We start from the raw sequence: 21,353 nt of genomic DNA, 5'->3' as shown, positions 1-21,353 counted from the left end.
TGATTCTTGCCACACATTTGCTATGATTGTTCACAGGAGCAAGTTCAGTTTGCTCATTTCACAGAATCACAGAATGTTAGGGATTGGAAGGGACCTCGAAAGATCATCTAGTCCAATCCCCCTGCCGGAGCAGGATTACCTATACCTATACCTATTTGGCTATATGGCCTTTGCAGCGCAAAGAACAAGCAGAAAACTCTTAAGTTGGTAACCACCGAGCTGTGACAAAACCAGATGCCTGGAGATAAATGGCAGCTTCACACTTTGCCAACCTCTAAAAACTTACCAACATTGTATAATAGCTACAAAATGGAATCCTGATTAATCTGAAATATATGTAAAGACACTATTCATACAGATAATGTACAGCCCCACTTAGCTTCCGCTCTACCATAAAAAGGGTAATAAAAAGTAAGCAGGAAAAAAGAATTTTTGTAAAAACCAACCATCAGTATTAAAATACCGTGTTTTGTTTCCACCACCACTGATGAACCATCAGTAGAAAAAAAGCTAACCCTCCCATACTTCGAACATCCAACATACAATCTCTAAGAAAAGAGCAGTGATCTGCAAGGCAAGAGGAAGGCTACTGTGGCGCAAGCCTGACAGCAGATGTAGGTGTTCTCCAAACATGCTGCTTCTCCCAGATACTGTGTTAGCTTGTAGGCAGTCCCAACCACAGAACTAAAGAAAAAACAAAATTTACTTTCTGAAATGAAATCACAATAACACTTGGTGATACACACCACAAGCTTCACAGATTACATAGTTAAGTGAGAAGAAAACTTTTCTTATATGGTTTCTTATTAAAGAAGTTTTTGAGAAAGACTGCACCCCTATTAAGAACACATAGAGGCCAACAGCTTTTTAATAGTAAAAGGAAAACCCCTACAATTGAATTGCCAATGGGGTTTCCCAGCCTTCTGTAGCAGGCCCTGGTTGTCGTGGGGGATTTCAACTACCCTGGTATTTCCTGGAAGGCCTACTCAGCCAGCCATCCTCAGTCCAGGAGGTTCCTCCAGTGCATTGATGATAACTTTCTGATGCAAATGGTGGATGAGCCAACTAGGAGAGGAGCGCTGCTGGATCTTATCCTCACTAACAAGGAGGGTCTGGTTGAAGCAGTGAAGGTTGAGGGCAGCCTTGGTTGTAGTGACCATGAGATGGAGGATCTCATGTGGCAGGAACAGAATAGCTAGCAGAATTACAACCCTGGACTTCAGGAGGGCCAACTTTGGCCTTTTCAAGCAATTGCTAGGGGAAATCCCATGGGACAGGGTACTAGAAGGTAAGGGGGCCCAAGATAGTTGGTTAGCGTTCAAGGACTGCTTCTTCCGAGCTCAAGATCAGAGCATCCCAGCAGGTAGGAAGTCAAGGAAGGGTACCAGGAGAGCTGCATGGTTAAACAGGGAACTGCTGGGCAAACTCAAGTGGAAGAAGAGAGCTTACAGATCACGGAAGAAGGGGCTGGCCACTTGGGAGGAATATAAGTCTGCTGTCAGAGGATGTAGGGAGGCAACTAGGAAAGCTAAGGCCTCCTTGGAATTAAACCTTGCAAGAGAGGTCAAGGACAACAGAAAGGGCTTCTTCAAATACATGGCAGGTAAAGCCAACACTAGAGGCAATGTAGGCCCACTGATGAATGAGGTGGGGGCCCTGGAGACAGAGGATAAAAAGAAGGCGGAGTTACTGAATGCCTTCTTTGCCTCTGTCTATACTGCTGGAGGCTGTCCTGAGGAGCCCCGGACCCCTGAGGCCTCAGAGGAAGTCAGCATAGAGAAGAAGTCTGTCTTGGTTGATGAGGGCTGTGTCAGGGACCAATTAAGCACTCTGGACGTCCATAAATCCATGGGCCCTGATGGGATGCACCCGCGGGTGCTGAGGGAGCTGGCGGAAGTCATTGCTAGGCCACTCTCCATCATCTTTGCCAAGTAGTGGGGAACAGGAGAGGTGCCTGAGGACTGGAGGAAAGCGAATGTCACTCCAGTCTTCAAAAAGGGCAAGAAGGAGGACCCGGGTAACTATAGACCGGTCAGCCTCACCTCCATCCCCGGAAAGGTGATGGAACAACTTGTTCTTGGTGCTGTCTCTAGGCACATCAAGGACAGGGGGATCATTAGGGGCACTCAGCATGGCTTCACCAAGGGGAAGTCATGCTCAACCAACTTGATAGCCTTTTATGAGGACATAACCCAGTGGATAGATGATGGTAAAGCTGTGGATGTGGTCTATCTCGATTTCAGTAAAGCGTTTGACACGGTCTCCCACAGCATCCTCGCAGCTAAACTGAGGAAGTGTGATCTGGATGATCGGGTAGTGAGGTCGATTGTGAACTGGCTGAAGGAAAGAAGCCAGAGAGTGGTGGTCAATGGGACAGAGTCCAGTAGGAGGCCTGTGTCTAGTGGAGTCCCTCAAGGGTCGGTACTGGGACCAGTACTATTCAATATATTCATTAATGACTTGGATGAGGGAATAGAGTGCACTGTCAGCAAGTTCGCTGATGACACAAAACTGGGAGGAGTGGCTGACGCGCCGGAAGGCTGCGCAGCCATTCAGAGGGACCTGGACAGGCTGGAGAGTTGGGCGGGGAGAAATTTAATGAAATATAACAAGGGCAAGTGTAGAGTCCTGCATCTGGGCAAGAACAACCCCATGTACCAGTACAAGTTGGGGACAGAGCTGTTGGAGACCAGCGTAGGCGAAAGGGACTGGGGGGTCCTAGTGGACAGCAGGATGACCATGAGCCAGCAATGTGCCCTTGTGGCCAAGAAGGCCAATGGCATCCTGGGGTGTATTAGAAGGGGTGTGGTCAGCAGGTCAAGAGAGGTTCTCCTCCCCCTCTACTCTGCCCTGGTGAGGCCGCATCTGGAATATTGTGTCCAGTTCTGGGCCCCTCAGTTCAAGAAGGACAGGGAACTGCTAGAGAGAGTCCAGCGCAGAGCCACGAAGATGATTAAGGGAGTGGAACATCTCCCTTATGAGGAGAGGCTGAGGGAGCTGGGTCTCTTTAGCTTGGAGAAGAGGAGACTGAGGGGTGACCTCATTAATGTTTATAAATATGTAAAGGGCAAGTGTCATGAGGATGGAGCCAGGCTCTTCTCAGTGACATCCCTTGACAGGACAAGGGGCAATGGGTGCAAGCTGGAGCACAGGAGGTTCCACTTAAATTTGAGGAAAAACTTCTTTACAGTGAGGGTAACTGAACACTGGATCAGGCTGCCCAGAGAGGTTGTGGAGTCTGCTTCTCTGGAGACATTCAAAACCCACCTGAACGCGTTCCTGTGTGTCATGATCTAGGTAATCCTGCTCCGGCAGGTGGATTGGACTAGATGATCTTTCGAGGTCCCTTCCAATCCCTAACATTCTGTGATTCTGGGATTTTAATGTTAGGTGACAAGAACTGCAGCTCCACATAACTCTTGTATTAAAAAACAAACAAACCAACCAACCACCACACACAAAAGAAGAAACAATGAAAAAAACACCAAAAACCCACAAGAAAAACCCCAGATGAAAGATTCATAAGCTACAGCTACTGTATGTCCTCATGGCATCTTGGGATAACTCCAGAAAACTGAGTCTGAAGTAAAAAACTCTTCTTACAGAAAAGAGACAGGATCCTCATTGCTCGAAATTTTACTAATACAGAAATATGACCAAAATAGGAGTGCCAGACGCAAAAGCATAAATGATGCTCTTGGTTCATTACTCAAAACATTATCTTAGAGACACAATAAACCGAGGCAGAAAGCCTAAAAACTTTTAAGGTACTTGAATTTTGTTTATCATATTAAGAACACTATTCACTGGAATAAGGCACAAAATTCATCTGGCCAGCGTGTTTAAAAAAGCTATCTATATCCCTGAAAGGTTGCACAGCCTTATACTAATGTTATACAAATATTATAATAGAGTAAATAATAGATAAAAATATATAAAGAGTATATAATTAAAAAAATGGAAATCCAGCATTCTAGATCTTCCCTTGAATTCATGTTATCTGGCAACAGCTTTCTGCGGGAAGGAGGGAGGGCTCCCAGCTGCAGAGACAGGCTCAACAGACAAGAGAAGGGCATGGGGCACCACTCCCATAGCACCTCCAGTAATGCAACCCCAGAACAAAGATGGCCATGGTTCAGCATGTACTTCTGGCCTGAAGAAACCCCAGTCTGTCCTTGGGACAGCAGAGCACAGCACTCTACAAGGCATGTACCACAGAAGAATTCAAGTCCCTGTTCATTCTCATATTCACTTGCTAAATTAATCACATGGAAACATAACATTTCAAGTTGCATCCTTCATCCTCTGTTGAGGTCCCACTATCACTGTTCATTTTAAGGGGGAAAAAAATTGTAACACTCCCCTCTTACTGCAGTCTCATGTCTCACCAAACATTTTAGGCTATTGCTTGATGAACCATTCCAGGCACATGGCTGAATTAAAACAACCCATTTAGGAAAGGACAAGCTTCTATTTAGCACGAGGTATGGCTGAAACCACCAAATAAGTATTGATCACACTGTTAAATAAGAGCAGAGGTGCAGAATTTATTTTTCATTACTTCCATTTCTGAAGAAACTTTCAAAACACACAACAAAGTAAGTGCTTCCATGTGTGAATGTGTGTGTTTGTTTAGCAGAGTCCCCCCCAGCCCCAAGATCCTACCACCTTTTCTGGTGTAGGGAATAGATTAATGGTGTTGAGGGCAAATTGTCCTTTCACATGCCACAACACCTCTGAAAGCCTAAACAGATGAGAAATGGCTTTTAAATCCCTTATTTACATATTTTTCATTAAAAAAAAAAAGAGGAAAGAAAGAAAGAATTGTCCAAGACAATGGATTTTGGTGAAAGTTTTCACTCCCATGGCTCCGGGCAGGGTCACTCTTTCGGTGAGGAAGCACAGGAACAATCCCCTTGACTGATTCTATGGCTATTCTCAGCTAGAGGGAAAGTGTTTTCACAACTAGACACTTGAGAACATAACTTTCTCCACGTAGCTGAAATGATGAAAGTATTTGCTAATTTCTGCATGGATTAAACTATATTTAATTGCAGAGCTATCAATATTAAGACTTTCATTTACAGTTTAGACATCACAAAGGACAGCCAGCTTTGCAAGTCAGTCTAAATTCAACCTTGAAGGTGATGAAATAAAATAGAGGGACAGAAAAAGTTCCCATTACCAAAAAAATCATGAGGCTGGATAAAGAAAAAACTTTCTCCTTTATGCATGCATTTTCTCAGTCTTGATTGCTATGCTGGAAGAAAGAGGGGGAAAAAAAAGCCTGTGATGTTTTTGCTGTCATGCTTACACCCATTTGTCAGTCTTCCTCTTAAATGAACAACTTAATTACCCAGCTCTGTGATACTTGTGCCTACCAGGTGGAACGAGGAACTGACAGCACCTGACAGCACCGCCCGTGCCCACGACAGACTCACACTGGTCTTCCTTATTTTTCATTCTGCTATTGCACAATTCCTAGTCTGTGAAGTGTTGTAAAGTTACGACAAAGCTGTGAGTATCAGAGACCTTAGGCTAACTCCCCAGAACCATGTTAGAATATACACTCAAGAGTTTGCGTAAGGTTATGATAAATGGTTTTTCAGACACCAGGGAAATGTTTCCACTTATCTGATGCAAAAGTAATCATCCAACTGTTAGGCTAAAAGCTGCTAGTAAAGACCAGCAAAATTATCTTGGAGTAAAGTTCAGAAACAAGTGTTTCCCCAAATCCACAGCTGTACTTCTTCAGAGAGGAAGGGTACAACAAGCCTGTGACAAACATTACGGGTTTCCCAGAAGACACAATGAAGGCCACTTCTGAGAGACCATCTCAAGATAATGGAAACCAAAACTGAAGGGACTAGACAGTCCCTTCAACAGTGAGCACATTGGGATAACACACATCCTTGACTAAAACTGCAGTAATTTTGGTCACTACCACTATTTGTACAGCTTACCAACCACTAGAAGAAACCACAGGCAGGATACTGACGGGCCAAATTGCCTCTTGAAAATAGAGCTCCCTGAAGAAGCAACGTTGGCATTTCCGAACTAGTATACAGCTTACTGCTTCTAAAGTGACTGCAGGGAGAAAACTGACAAGTTTTTTATGAAGAAAGAATTCAAACAAACAAAAAACCCAAGAAAAAAACAAAAACAAGCCTGCTCTATGTTCCTGTTAACTGCTCAGACCAACAAGGGGCATGGAGAGACCATATTCTGCAGAAACACCCCAAAGTGAGACTCTGCAAGCTGCTGGGGTCGAGTATAGCTTTATACTGCATGAAGATTCTCTTTAACAGCAAGCAGTTCTCCAACTTCTTCAACCAAAATGCCTGTGAATTTTATAATAGCATTGTGGACTGCCTCTTAAAACAACATAATGAAATCTTGCAAACACTTATCTAATCTGAATCATTTGATTTTAAGCCTGACAGTCAGCTAAATCTATTTAAAGAGCATCTCTCACAGTAAAAAAGCAGCAGAAAGCCATTGGCTTTGAACTGCAGAAGGTTCAGTGATGGTGGAGGGCTGGAAATTTCTACCTACTCAAGCTTGAGGGGAACATCTCTGCTTCTTTCCAACTGCCTGCAGGTGCTTCTCCAGGGTTACAAAGTCTTAGCAGTCATTTCTGCAGTCCTTCCTGAAAGAAGGACATCAGCTGATAAACACCTGTCTTCTGTGCAAACCTATGACCAGACAGACTTTTGTTCAAAATAGTGGGAAAAGTACGTAATTTATCCCACAGAGCTACCAAGAGAGAGAAGAGTAGGGTAGCCGTGTCTAGATTTTCATAAAGCAGTTAAGAGGACTCAAAGTATCCAGCTGGCTCTCAAATAATTGGAAAAGATATTAAAACCCATCTAGTAGAGAGCTCTAATACAACATGACATACATTCAAAGGCAAATTACAATAAAAAAAAAATAAAAGAGCCAAACACACATCTCTAAATATCTAAAGCCAGCATTACAGCCTTTTCTGATCGAAAATAACTTAACCTGCAAGATGACCTAGAAGTTTCTGGAGGAAAGCATCTCTTGTTGGAGACTGCAATTTATAAGAGCACAGTGTGGGATAATTGAATAATAAAGGGCTTCTGTTCGAAGACAAACAATGAGAGAGATGAGGTCAGAACTAGAGATGTAAAGGCCACGTTATTTACTTTGTGTGGGGCTTATTGCCAAAACACACTTCACTCCCCAGATAAAACTTTCACCCATATCAAAAACATGGTATTAATAACCACTGATCTCATGCACCACGGTACTTTCAGCACACGCATTTGCTGTGGAGGTTACAGAGATGAAGGCAGACAAGCCCACAGCTTTGTGTCCTACTTCCAAAGTCCTTCGGAAGCAGCTGCCCCCACCTTTCTGTTACACAGCCCAAAGGATCTGTTATCTCAACTTTTCCCTGACAGTTGAAGAGAGAAGGAATATATATAAAATTAAGGAAGTCTGCCCAGCCTGAAGTAAATTCAAACCATTTCAAAGCAATCTGCACTCCCTTCAGATTTCCACTTCACAGTTGCCCAGCTCTTTAAGACTGCCGTACATGATAATAAAAGCCTGCATCTTGACACACTTGGATTTCCAAAGTGTTTATCCTAAAGTTTTGTATTACTTTCTACATGAAATCTAAGTTTATTCTCCCAAGCCTGTATTTAAAATACACCCTACCTACCCCTAGGCTTGGTGCTGGACATTTCACAAGGAAGAAGGGTGGGGTGAAACCAGCTTTTCATCCCACTCCATATGGAACTTGTGGAGTTTAGGCAAACAGGGAAAACACGGCAGCTTCAAATGTTATGCAAGTGCTCAAAAGCAGCTAAACATCACCAATCAATCCTGTGTAACACAGAAAATCACGACAAACAGGAACAGGGCAGCTGTCAACCATATGGTGAAATGGAAGGTTCTGGTTTGATTCTAGCGAACACACAGCCAGCTTCCTGCTGCCAGTTATTCCCTTTCCAAATCTTCACCTTGGCTCTCCAAAGGGGAGCTTCAAGATGAATTCAGTATTTGATTCAATCTCCAGATATAAACAAACGTTTTCATTGCAAAATTCTCTATTTTATAGCCATCAGCTATTGAAACAAGATTTCAAGGCCCTTCTTCCTGTGGCACCTTATTCAGAAGAAAATAATCTCACCTCTCTTCCAATAATACCACTTACCCAAGAAAACAAGTGTTTTCTACTTTGGCTTGCGAACTGCAGCCCAACAGTGACTAAAAAGTTCCTAGAAGCTTTCAAAAGTAGTCAGTAGTATTCAGCAACACAAGGCTTAATGACTGACAACTTTTTAAAACCTAAAATTCTGCTGCCATTCTCTTCCTGACCTTGCAGACTTTCACTGCTGAACAGCATCAAGAAATTTTGCAGAAAAATTCTTCCTCTGCTATAATAGCTACCTTGTTTTGAGTTCTCCTGTCAATCTTCGCATCCCTTTCCTTCCTTAAAACAGAAGTCAGTAGCAATCAACTCCCAAATCATATACTGTTCACATTACAGCACCACAAATGCCTCTGTTTCATTAAAATCTATTTCATTATATCTTGATTTCAGTAACGTTTGAAACAACTGAATGTGTTAACACACACACATCCACACAGAATAAAAACCACAGATAAGCAAGAAATGGATTTTGCAGGAAAACAAGCAAACAGAACTCCAGCACCATTAGTACTTCAGTTTCAAAGGAAAGACAACACAGACTAAGCAAAGGCAGCAACACATGGAGAATAGCAATAGAATTTGACCAAACAGACGGACAGCCTTTGGGCAGAAAAGTAGGTCTTTCCGGTGATGTGTTAAGAACCCCAAAGTCAAACACTGCAATGCACTCTTCTCTCCAGGTAGCTCTCAAGGGGAAGATGACACTCAGGGCAAAAACCAGTTTCCTCAACACAGGCACATAATGGACTTTTTGATACCGCTGGCTAGTGAAAACCTCCACACAGGGTGGGCAGACACAATTCCCACCTCTCTCGTGATCAACAGCTGGTGCCAGACAATGTATTTGATAGTACCATAGAATCATTTACTCCCTCCCTCTTTGCTCTTACCTCAGGATAGTATTTGGTATTAAAATAATAGTTATAGTTTATTCTCAAACTATTAATTCACTGTATTTTGTGTTTTATCTATACCACCATTACCACGTAGCAAGATGGCTTATAACACTCATGTTCTTGCCAGACTAGGAACATACCAAGGTGCAAAACTAAAGCAGTATAGAGGAACTCGCGCAAACAAAGCATAAGCAGAGAGAGTCAAGAAAGAGCAAGCAGCAGTTTAAGGTGCCTGTGCTGGGTCCCAGTATTAAATGCTTACATCATTTTTTCCTGCCTTGCTGAAACTGACAAGCAGAAGGAGTGCTGCTGCACCAGAGAACATTATATAGATTAATACTTCTACATAAAAATATAAACCCATACACCCAGCATCCACAACATGCTGATTATTCCTCTTTTTTTAAGCAGTCATCTGTGCTGTATAGCTATAAATAACACTCCAGCAGAATCACGAGTGTGCACACACATGCACAAGCACTTAATGATCTCAACTTGGGTTTAAGATCATTAGTATTTAGTTTTGGAGGAATAAGCATAACTAACAAGAACAGGGAGACTCATCTTTGCTTCATTTAGCTTTGTGTACAGAAGCATTTACCCACAAAACCCACTGAAGACTTTAGAACCTGAGCAGGAAAAACACTTGCATGTACCACAAGAAAAACCTTACTGAAATGAAACATCCTGTCTCCAACAGCACCTAATAGTATGGGAAGAGTAAAACAAACAAACAGGTTGGGGGAAACATACCATGATACCAGACACCTCACCAATAACCTGGAACAGACAAGGAGGGGGAGTAGAACTTAAAGCGTGATTTCTTGTTTTCTGTACAACTAGGAGACCAGCAGAAGAAAACATCTAATCAATGCATTTAGGGAAATTACAGAGGAAAAGACTCTCTGTGCAAGCTGATGAGGTGGGTTTTTTTCCTTTTTTAAATAGGAAGCAAATAGACATGACCAAGCCTCAAAACTTTACATCCCAAACTTGCACATGGTGCTCTTGTCTCCCACTAGCAAATAAAGCATTTGTAATATGCTGCCATGGCTTCCCTGGGGCTCCTGCACCCCAAGAGCAGGCCTGGCTGACTGGGCCGCTGCTGGCTGAGCCGACAGCCGTGGACATACCTCTCCTCAGCTGCAGCCCCAACCCACCACGCAATCTCAAAGTGGCCATTTTGCAGGGCTCTGCGTGTTTTAAAGAAGAGGATAATGACAACTGAACCCGCAACAGTCCTGAACTCACAGCTAAACATCAAATACAGGCAAGGTCATGTAATGATTCCTGCAAACACAGGAAAGGAGCCCTTGTGTAACAGGATATGCAGCTACCCCCGTTACCTGAAATTTTATTTTAATTGAGAAGCCCCTTACAAAGAGACAATTTATTCTGCTTAAATTCTCTGGGTATAAGACATTCTGAAAGACTTACTCGAATAAATATTTTTTATTCTAGTAGAACAAAAAACCCTGTTATCTTCTTACCAAGCAGTTGTAAAAAAAGTCTTTAAATCCAGTTCAACCTACTTCACTGTGTGAAATTTGGAGTAGATGGCTAAAACAGGCAAAAGGTACTTTTTTTGATTTTCGTATACGGTCTGTTTGTCAGAAATACATTTCAGAAACAAAAGCATTACGGAATACACATGGTATACACAGATGGAAGTTTCATGTGTGCAAAGCAGATTGTATCCTACAAACAAGTTTTCTGAAATACATATCTTTCACTTTATGTTAGAACTAAAAGTAAGGTGAAGCCATAGGATTTGCATATGAACTTCACAAAACTCTGGCCTCTTTGAATTCAAACTTTCAAGTTATGGTTCAAAGAGACTGTTTATGTAAGTCTTACCAGATACTACCATAAAGAACCACTTCCATGCTGATTTTAAAAACTTACACAAGACTTTCCTTACACATTTTAATATCTTAAAATCTTGGGATCTGCAGTGAAAAAAACTGCTGTTCATTCTATAAAATGCAGAAACAATGCTACAATTACCTTGTATCAAAACCAGGCTTATGGAGATGTTATTGTTCTCATTCAGAAAGGTTATTTAATTTTCACCAGAAAAGTACTGTGAAACTACCAAATGCAAAAGGGATTATTTTGTGTCCTGCTGTGGCCTGGAGAGATCCACAAAGCATGAAAGAGACTCTTGTTAAGTACAAGTAGGCTCTGTCCTAATGGGTCACAGAAGCTGTGCAAACGCGGTATAATACAAGCTGAACAGACCAGTTGGGTGTTGGGTTAACAACGTGTGTCTGGCAGAAACGACATACCCTTCCAACAGTGACTCCCAGGAGTGCTGCAAAGTTAAGCACAAAGGATTACACAGCTTCTGGCTTAGTCCAGCCAGAACATATGGAATTTACAAAGCACAGCATCCTAAACTGGTATGTTATATTCTGTGTACTCGGTTTATCTTTTTTTTCCCCCCTGTAGAGAGAAGGACCTAGTCTAAATTGTTGTGTCTCATCCCTTCAAGCAGGGTGCCTCAGGGTGCGGGGCTGGGGCGGAAGCACAGAGAAGCTTTGGGGAGAGGGCTCGGGCAAGAGACAGAGAGGCTCTAGGGGCTCTTCTGCTCCATCGCACGCAGCAGGGGATGGGGATGTAACTGGGTTTCAGGATGATTGCTTATGTAAGTATTTGCTTTCTTGCTTCTAATTACGTGTGTGATCCTTTACAAGTGTGGCCATGCCATGGAGCACCCTTGGGGGCAGGGGTAAAGCCCCATCCTGCCCTGTCCCCCTTGGGGAGGTACCAAGGGTGTTCAAAGGAGAGGGCTCCAGGGGCTGCACGGTATGGCTGGCCTTAGGCATGGCACAAAATTTCTGATAGACATTTGGGGCCGCTCAGTGACTGACAGGCTGGGAAGCAGAGACATAGTGAGCAACAGGAAAGTTGCACACAAGCATATTTCCGTTTTGTTTTCCCTAGTTCTTTGGAATTTTCTCTTTTAAAAAGGCAAAATTTCTAGTACTTATTTAAATAAAATTTGACTTTTTTGATGTTAAAATCCTTTCTGTCTTTTGGGGGTTCACCACAGGAGAAGGGTTAGACACATTCACCTCAAACCTGTGGAGGACTCCATATCTTGCTATGGCAACCCAAGATGGTCTCCGATGCTTCCTTCTTCCCACAGCCCCCAGTCCAGATCACACGGCCGCCTCCACACCAGCACCACCTGGAGCTGGTCACAGGACAGAGCCTTCACCTTCCAGTTGCACAGCAGTCACATGCCACATGCTGCCCACACCTCCTCTTGCCAAATCCTGTTCAGACAAGACCTGTTGACACTGCTCCAGGCCCATGTCTCCGAGCACTGTAACGCTGTACAATATAACTTGTTTTACCCAGAATTCCCTAGACAGTGTGCTGGCAACACAAAAAGCTGCTGCAGGGACAACTCTTGCATTTGACAGAAGAGGGTCTAAGAAAAATCAGCACCTTGGTACAGAAACAGATGCAGATCCAGAACACCAGCAAGGCAATAAAAGGACAAAACCAAACATTGTCCTGTTTAAAAGTTCTCTCCCTCAGAATAACCATCCTTCAAGGAATGATCACCTGACATCTGGGAAAGCAACATCTGTAAAAGCTATCCTTATCAAGAAGGGTTACCATACCATGATGGTATTTTCAGTCACCTCATTACACCACAATAAATGCTTTGTTGAGAAATCAATTACAAAATTTTCATTCAATACTAGAAGAAAGCATTCAGACACACTGTAGCTATTATTATTATCCATTGCTTAACCAGCATTACAACATATAACACTTCCTTATACACACCTGTAAGGGAGACAGGAAAAAATAAGAATATTCTATCCAGATTAAGAGTCTATGCATCCTTCCTCTGTGATTAAGAAAATAAATCACACACGTGTGTGTGTGCACATGTGCAACCAAGCAGCTAACCTGGAAAAATCTTACATTTCTGGTCAATTGGGACTGAAGTCACTCCATTTGAAGCTAAACTGATCTGAGCTTGAGCCAAAATGCGTGGTGTTAGATGTATTTTCTTTGCTAGACTAGAAGGAAATTTTTCTTTTTAGCATTCTCATTTTTTCCCAGTCGCCCCAAGTTCTCCAATTCCAATATAGTCTAGTGACCCAGCTACTCACCAATTAGGACAGCAATAGTAACGCACATCCTCTTGTCGAATCAAATACATTAGAAACCTGGAGAAAACTTGTGGAATTTCATACATATTAATACATCAGTTTAAAAGATTATTATTATGATCCAAAACATCAGAACCTGAAAAGATGCAACTGGAGAATGGATGAAAGTACATGGCTGTGACACACTGTTCTTTGGGAGTAGTAATCTTGTCTCGCAGCTTACATCCGTGACGACTCCCAGGAGAAACAGCAACTGATTAACATCACTTAGCTCTTGGCAGAGTTGAAAACTGTGTTGTACTGCAAAACCTTCCTACAAACGCATTTGATCCAGCTCTCCTCATCTTGCTTCTTGATTACTAGAAAAACTCTTTTTCTTGAATAAAATTATATAAATATATTTATACCTATTCAGAAGGATAGTAGAAGCATAATTTTCTCTGACACATTTTATTGACTATATCCCACTATTCCCCCTTCCTGTGGTACATCAGTCTCCCTGCATTCACTTCTAAGGGCCCTTGCATCTATCATAATATGGACTTTCACATTTTTAAGTGCATTATTAAATCCTGCCCCAAAAGCTGATGGTGCCAGCCTTCACCAGCCAGTTGTCACTTTATAAAGCAAGTGCTTCTGTTTTCTCTCCCTCAGAGACGATGGAAACACACCAAAAACATCTACGAAACTATCTGGTTATCCTCCAAATCACTCCTTTCCTGCCAAGCACAGAGAAGCTCAGCAGCGAGGCAGCAGGTGTGCCAAAACCATTGTTCATCGTGACAGCCACCACAGTCTGCTTCCTTCGCTTCTCTGGCTGTTTGTCATGTTTCTTTGCCCTTAGATGGGGAACACTCTAACCCGGAATCAGCCTGTTTGGGATTTTAAGACACCTAAAACACTGAGGTTACTGACTGTAACCTACAGGCGTAACTACATTAAAAATGAACATAAACCCCTGTATATCCACCACGACGCATCTCCATTCATCAAAGAAAAGCAAGAGGTTTCTTCAATTGCCAGTTTAAAAAAAAAAAAAAAAAACAAACCTAAAACATTCTAAGGCTTCTCTAACTCCCACCAAGTACCATGAATCAGAAGAAGGACCCATCACCTCAGACAGGGGATGTCTGAGAGTGACCTTTTTATATGGAAAAATGAACCCAAAATCTCAGGGCCACCAAAGAAGGGAGGAGGGCACCACCCCCACCCCCCACCCCCCACCCCAGTGCTCCGGGGCAGTCAGTTAACACCTCAGCCCTTTGGCTCACAGGAGCCAATTCAGCTCACAAAATCATCACTTTTGGGGGATGGGAAGAGAGCAGGAGAGAGGCTTGCTTTATTTCTTACTGGTTTAGTGAGCTGAATCAACTCATCAAGAAGTTAGAGCCAGGGCAAGGAGAGCGGGACTTCCTCTTCCAGGTGTGGATCAGCTGAGCCCTGCCTCAGCAGACTATGATCAATATCTCAGGCAGCCTAAAACACACGGCAATTACAAAGAACTTATTCCTTAAAAAAAAAAAAAAAAAAAAAAGGAATGCGTTTGAACAGGCAGAATGTGTTTATTATATTGAATGATGAGCAGTGGAAATGGTACATAGATTATTTCCCACCCCCTCCCCGGTGACAAACTCTAGAACCAGATTCATCATTTTGTGGAATTAAAACCTGTGCTTAGTATCACCAAATGTATGAAAATAGTTTGTGTTTCTTCAAATCTACAAATTTAAACAAAGATGTACTTTATGCTAAGCTGAAGCAGTGAGAATTACGGAATAGTAGTGGTAGGATTCCAAAATTCACAGAATAATTACTGTTTATTTTGGAAACAAGACACTTTACAGAAGGCAGGGGATCAAGAAACCAGCCAAAGCAAGTTGACTTCCACAAATCAACACATTAAAATAATAAATTAAAAAATAATAAAAACCTCTACACATATTTAATACCTCATTTCATTATCAACTTTCTAACACAGAATTCAACAAGTAGGAGGGAAGCAAAATTTCATCTAAATTATCAAAAAAAGCAGTTCTGAGAGCTTCTGACTCGGTAATAGTTACACTGTAAAGTAAAAAGGATGGGAAATGAACCACCAACATCCCTTCCAGCTGTGACAAACGTTAATCACAGAATCACAGAATCACAGAATGTTAGGGATTGGAAGGGACCTCGAAAGATCATCTAGTCCAATCCCCCTGCCGGGGCAGGATTGCCTAGACCATATCACACAGGAACGCGTCCAGGCGGGTTTTGAATGTCTCCAGAGAAGGAGACTCCACAACCTCTCTGGGCAGCCTGTTCCAGTGTTCAGTCACCCTTACAGTAAAGAAGTTTTTCCTCAAATTTAAGTGGAACCTCCTGTGCTCCAGCTTGCACCCATTGCCCCTTGTCCTGTCAAGGGATGTCACTGAGAAGAGCCTGGCTCCATCCTCTTGACACTTGCCCTTTACATATTTATAAACATTAATGAGGTCACCCCTCAGTCTCCTCTTCTCTAAGCTAAAGAGACCCAGCTCCCTCAGCCTCTCCTCATAAGGGAGATGTTCCACTCCCTTAATCATCTTCGTGGCTCTGCGCTGGACTCTCTCTAGCAGTTCCCTGTCCTTCTTGAACTGAGGGGCCCAGAACTGGACACAATACTCCAGATGCGGCCTCACCAGGGCAGAGTAGAGGGGGAGGAGAACCTCTCTTGACCTGCTGACCACACCCCTTCTAATACACCCCAGGATGCCATTGGCCTTCTTGGCCACAAGGGCACACTGCTGGCTCATGGTCATCCTGTTGTCCACTAGGACCCCCAGGTCCCTTTCCCCTACGCTGCTCTCCAACAGCTCTGTCCCCAACTTGTACTGGTACATGGGGTTGTTCTTGCCCAGATGCAGGACTCTACACTTGCCCTTGTTATATTTCATTAAATTTCTCCCCGCCCAACTCTCCAGCCTGTCCAGGTCTCTCTGAATGGCTGCGCAGCCTTCCGGTGTGTCAGCCACTCCTCCCAGTTTGGTGTCATCAGCGAACTTGCTGACAGCGCACTCTAATCCCTCATCCAAGTCATTAATGAATATATTGAATAGAACTGGTCCCAGAACCGACCCTTGCGGAACTCCGCTAGACACAGACCTCCAACTGGACTCTGTCCCGCTGACCACTACTCTCTGGCTTCTTTCCTTCAGCCAGTTTACAATCCACCTCACTGCCCGATCATCCAGATCACACTTCCTCAGTTTAGCTGCGAGGATGCTGTGGGAGACCGTGTCAAACGCTTTACTGAAATCGAGATAGACCACATCCACAGCTTTACCATCATCTATCCACCGGGTAACATCCTCATAAAAGGCTATCAAGTTGGTTGAGCATGACTTCCCCTTGGTGAAGCCATGCTGAGTGCCCCTAATGATCCCCCTATCCTTGATGTGCCTAGAGACAGCACCAAGAACAAGTTGCTCCATCACCTTTCCGGGGATGGAGGTGAGGCTGACCGGTCTATAGTTCCCCGGGTCCTCCTTCCTGCCCTTTTTGAAGACTGGAGTGACGTTCGCTTTCCTCCAGTCCTCAGGCACCTCTCCCGTTGCCCACGACTTAGCAAAGATGATGGAGAGTGGCCTAGCAATGACTTCCGCCAGCTCCCTCAGCACCCGCGGATGCATCCCATCAGGGCCCATGGATTTATGGACATCCAGGTTGCTTAATTGGTCCCTGACCCAGCCCTCATCAACCAAGACAGATTCCTTCTCTATCCTGACTTCTTCTGAGGCCGCAGGGGTCCGGGGCTCCTCAGTACAGCCTCCAACAGTATAGACAGAGGCAAAGAAGGCATTCAGTAACTCCGCCTTCTTTTTATCCTCTGTCTCCAGGACCCCCACCTCATTCACCAGTGGGCCTACATTGCCTCTAGTGTTGGCTTTACCTGCCATGTATTTGAAGAAGCCCTTTCTGTTGTCCTTGACCTCTCTTGCAAGGTTTAATTCCAAGGAGGCCTTAGCTTTCCTAGTTGCCTCCCTACATCCTCTGACAGCAGACTTATATTCCTCCCAAGTGGCCAGCCCCTCCTTCCACGATCTGTACACCTTCTTCTTCCACTTGAGTTTGCCCAGCAGTTCCCTGTTCAACCATGCAGCTCTCCTGGTACCCTTCCTTGACTTCCTACCTGTTGGGATGCTCTGATCTTGAGCTCGGAAGAAGCAGTCCTTGAACGCTAACCAACTATCTTGGGCCCCCTTACCTTCTAGTACCCTGTCCCATGGGATTTCCCCTAGCAATTGCTTGAAAAGGCCAAAGTTGGCCCTCCTGAAGTTCAGGGTTGTGATTCTGCTAGCTATTCTGTTCCTGCCACATGAGATCCTGAACTCTACCATCTCATGGTCACTACAACCAAGACTGCCCTCAACCTTCACCTCTTCAACCAGACCCTCCTTGTTAGTGAGGATAAGATCCAGCAGCGCTCCTCTCCTAGTTGGCTCATCCACCATTTGCATCAGAAAGTTATCATCAATGCACTGGAGGAACCTCCTGGACTGAGGATGGCTGGCTGAGTAGGCCTCCCAGCAAATATCAGGGTAGTTGAAATCCCCCACAACAACCAGGCCCTGTAATTGCGAGACTGCTCTCAGCTGCCTGTAGAAGGCCTCATCACCCTCCTCATCCTGATCCGGTGGCCTGTAATAGACACCCACAACAGTATCACCCCTGCCCGCCTGCCCCTTAAGGGTGAGAAGGGTTAAGGTGAGAAGAGATTCTGACTGCCTTCATCTTCAAATTTATCATGGATACCATTAGTCAGAAGAAGACACGGTGTGGTGGACCAGAGGCAGCTTATGGCTTAGGAAGTGCCTTTCACTCAGGTAGCAGAACATAAATAAAATGTACATGTATGAACAGCATTAGACAGCTGACTAGAATATTGAAAAGCAAACTATTAACAAACTGAAGCAATACTCTTTCTTTGCATCTTAGAAACAAATACAATGCACACTGAAAAGCAATATTTTCTACCTTTCAGTACCTTATACAAGAGAGAATTCCTGTGACAACTTGGATTCAATCAAAAAACCAGTCGTGTCACAGCAGCGGTGACACTGAAATAAAACAACAGATGTAAAAATCAGAAAGACCTACCTTCAGAAGCCACATTCTATTGCGTGAGCTCCATACTAGTATTGCAACAAAAGCTGGAGATCAGAGCGGGCTGGGAAAACCCTCAGAGGACTCACTGCTAGAGTAACTGCTCTGAGTAATACTTGCATGGAAAAATTATTTAAGGGAGGAAGAAAGAGCCAGAATAGCGTGGGAAGGGACAACCTTACATTTCAAACAATAGGAAGCTGTTAAAAAAACAAGGGCCTTCCACAGCACAGGAAAGTCTCATTTGAAAAGCGTTGCCCTCGCTGCCACCTACCAGGCAGGCGGCTCTGACAACAGAGATAAGGCCCCGCTCACCGACAATTCCCTTCAGAAACAGGGCCAGGCAAGAGGGAGGAAGGTTTTCCAAACCCTTTGATAAAAGAGACCACATTGGAGGCAGAGGAGGGGGCTGTAAGGGATGACTTCATTTTACAGCAGCAGCCTGTGCAAGGCAGGGCTCCTCTCAACACGACAAGGGAACTGGTAAGGTTTCTGCAAACTGTTTAGTTAAACATGAAGGATGTTTTCTCATAGGAGAGGTTGATAACCACGAGCGACATGTAGCCATTTAACAGAAAAATGCAAAGGACTCCAAAGATGGCTTCAGAGCCCCATGGTTGCAATGCAAATGTAAAAGCCTTTTTTCAAAGAACAATTATTGCAGGACAATTCCTGGAACCATCCCCTGTCCTTCAAAGCCAGTGATACTGATCAAGCAAAAAAGCAGCTTGTTCAGAAAAACAGCTTCCTACCCCCAAAACCTCCCATAAACTCAGTTATTTAAGCTCAGAAGCAGAATTACCACGATTATTCCCAGACTCTCTTACAGTACAGCTCTAGGACACTGGTGACATCCGCATTCAGCATCAATTTGTTCTAACATGGTCACATTCATAGCACAGACAGGGAGAGTTACTGTATATCCAAGACCAAAATAACTTTAAAGAAAACTTTGGTTATGTTACAAAAAACAATGCACGCCTTTATCTTTCTGTCCTAGCACAATACAATACTAACAAACAGAATCAGACTGAAATATAACAACATTTTGGACCACACAAGGTATTGAAGATACTATCCCCACGGGGACCATTTACCTAATAGAAACAAACAATGCAAAAAGGAAGCAGTTGGAACACAATTAAATCGGTTTGCCTTAAGAACAATCCCGTCTCGCAGGATAGAAGGTGCTCAGCCAAGTTTTAAGTATGTCTTTCCATAATGATAGAGTTTTGGTGAGACAAAAATAGGAGTTAGAACAAGAAAGGAAAAAAAATATAGCAAAGGCACAATACTCTAAGCAGTGTTTTACCTCATGATGCTTCTACATACATTTTTTTTTTTTTTGCTATTTAGATTTATGCGTGCAAATTTCAAATAAAATAATTTTCTGAAGTGTACTAGTAGTGGCATAATTGTGAACAACAAACAGTACAATGTTCAGTAACCACGCTGGGCTCAAAACCTGTTCCACAGCTGTGTGGTTAAAACAGCACGTTAACTCTGTAGCACTCATTCCTCAAACAGCTTGTTTCAAGGAAGCCAAACCACTTAAAAGCACAGTTTGCAATACCAACACAGACCTTTCCCAGGTAAAAGCAATATGCCAATCCTCATTTGTATCATACAGAAAGAGTGACTGAGTCTTCCAGGTGCCTTGCACCATTACTTGCATCTGCAGGTTTCCTTTAAAATATCCGTACAAGTCTTACCAAGAGTTAGCAAGTCCATTTGTTCAAGTGGCATTACATCCATGGCTCAATGACCTGAGGTTGGCAAGCACCCTTGCAGAGAAAACACTAGTCTCTATGCTCCCTTTCTCCTCCTCCTTCCAAAGGACGAAGCATTCACCTTTCCTCCTCAGACACAAAGACCACATAGATGCTCCTGTGACTCCACTGATTTCCTTGCTGAGGCGGGTGTGGGCCAACGCTCACAAAATGGCAGGAGCACCTAAATCAGCAACACCAAGAGTTTTGTAGTACTGATGTTTACAAATTCTTACTTACTTCAGCCTCAGTTTCCAACATTTCAGAACTCTTTCTCAGCTTTTTGCTAAAATGCTTCAGGTGACCACGCGTACTTGGGTAACTGCTAGAATTATGGATCAAATTGTGGACATTTTCAAGTACCTGTTTTGACACCATTTTATGCAGTCCCTCAGCACATGGAGAGCTGAGACTAACAGTTACCTGCCTAAAAAATATTCGGTTCTTCAATACTTCAGCGCATGAAGAAAGCATGAAAATGATTTCTAGAAGCTCTCCTTAAAGCAAGATCAGTTCTGCTCCATAACACCTAAAATTAAAACTTTTTAAAATCATACAGCAGCAAAGGACATGTAAGGGTTTTACCACTAAAACAAATCCCTCTGGACCAGACAGAAAAATAAGATTTCATTCCCCACTGCTGATGGTCAAACAGTTCAGAGAGCAACTGGAGCTCCATGCCCTGAACAGAAGCAAAGGGACACATCCCCAGCCAAAGCACAACAGCACTGCTGTGCTTACAAAAAGAGAGCTTTGCCAAACACACCAGCTAAGCATCCAACTCACTGCCCCCAAAATAAGAAAGAATTCAGAGCAATTACCACATTTCTGCACAGAACAGGAAGAAAGAAGAAAGAAAAAGAGCATTTCCACTCTTCTAACATTTCACCTAAATTAGGACAGCGCAGCAACCCTCAAACAGCTCTGGTCAAGTACTGCAGCCCCCAGGGCTACTAGGGCCTGATAGCAAAGCTAGCAATTACACAGCCATCCACACAGCTGCCTCAGACTGAAATGAGGCAGGAAAACCAGGCAAGATGAAGCAACAGAAACAAGCCTGGAATCTCTCTCTCTCTCTTCCTTGATTTTCTGCTTTGGTTCAGATATCAGCAATATGAGAAGCAAACGTATTTGTAGACAACCCTATCTATTAGAAGCACGTATGCCTACAGCATATGTTCACAGTTGGCAAGATAGACTGTCTAAGAAAATGACAAAATAATAAGTTAAAAAATTTTTTGAA

General features: G+C 43.4%; 1 protein-coding gene across 12 annotated transcripts in view; it reads right to left on the bottom strand.

The window, feature by feature from the left end:
- Window positions 1-21,353, bottom strand: part of USP54 (ubiquitin specific peptidase 54) — a 121,174-nt gene that overhangs the window by 63,616 nt on the left and 36,205 nt on the right. The window lies entirely within an intron of this gene.

This window comes from Nyctibius grandis, chromosome 4, assembly GCF_013368605.1.
Source record: "Nyctibius grandis isolate bNycGra1 chromosome 4, bNycGra1.pri, whole genome shotgun sequence".
Lineage (NCBI taxonomy): Eukaryota > Metazoa > Chordata > Aves > Nyctibiiformes > Nyctibiidae > Nyctibius > Nyctibius grandis.
Note: the sequence above shows the minus strand (reverse complement) of the source record. Positions and strands in the feature narration are given on the sequence as shown.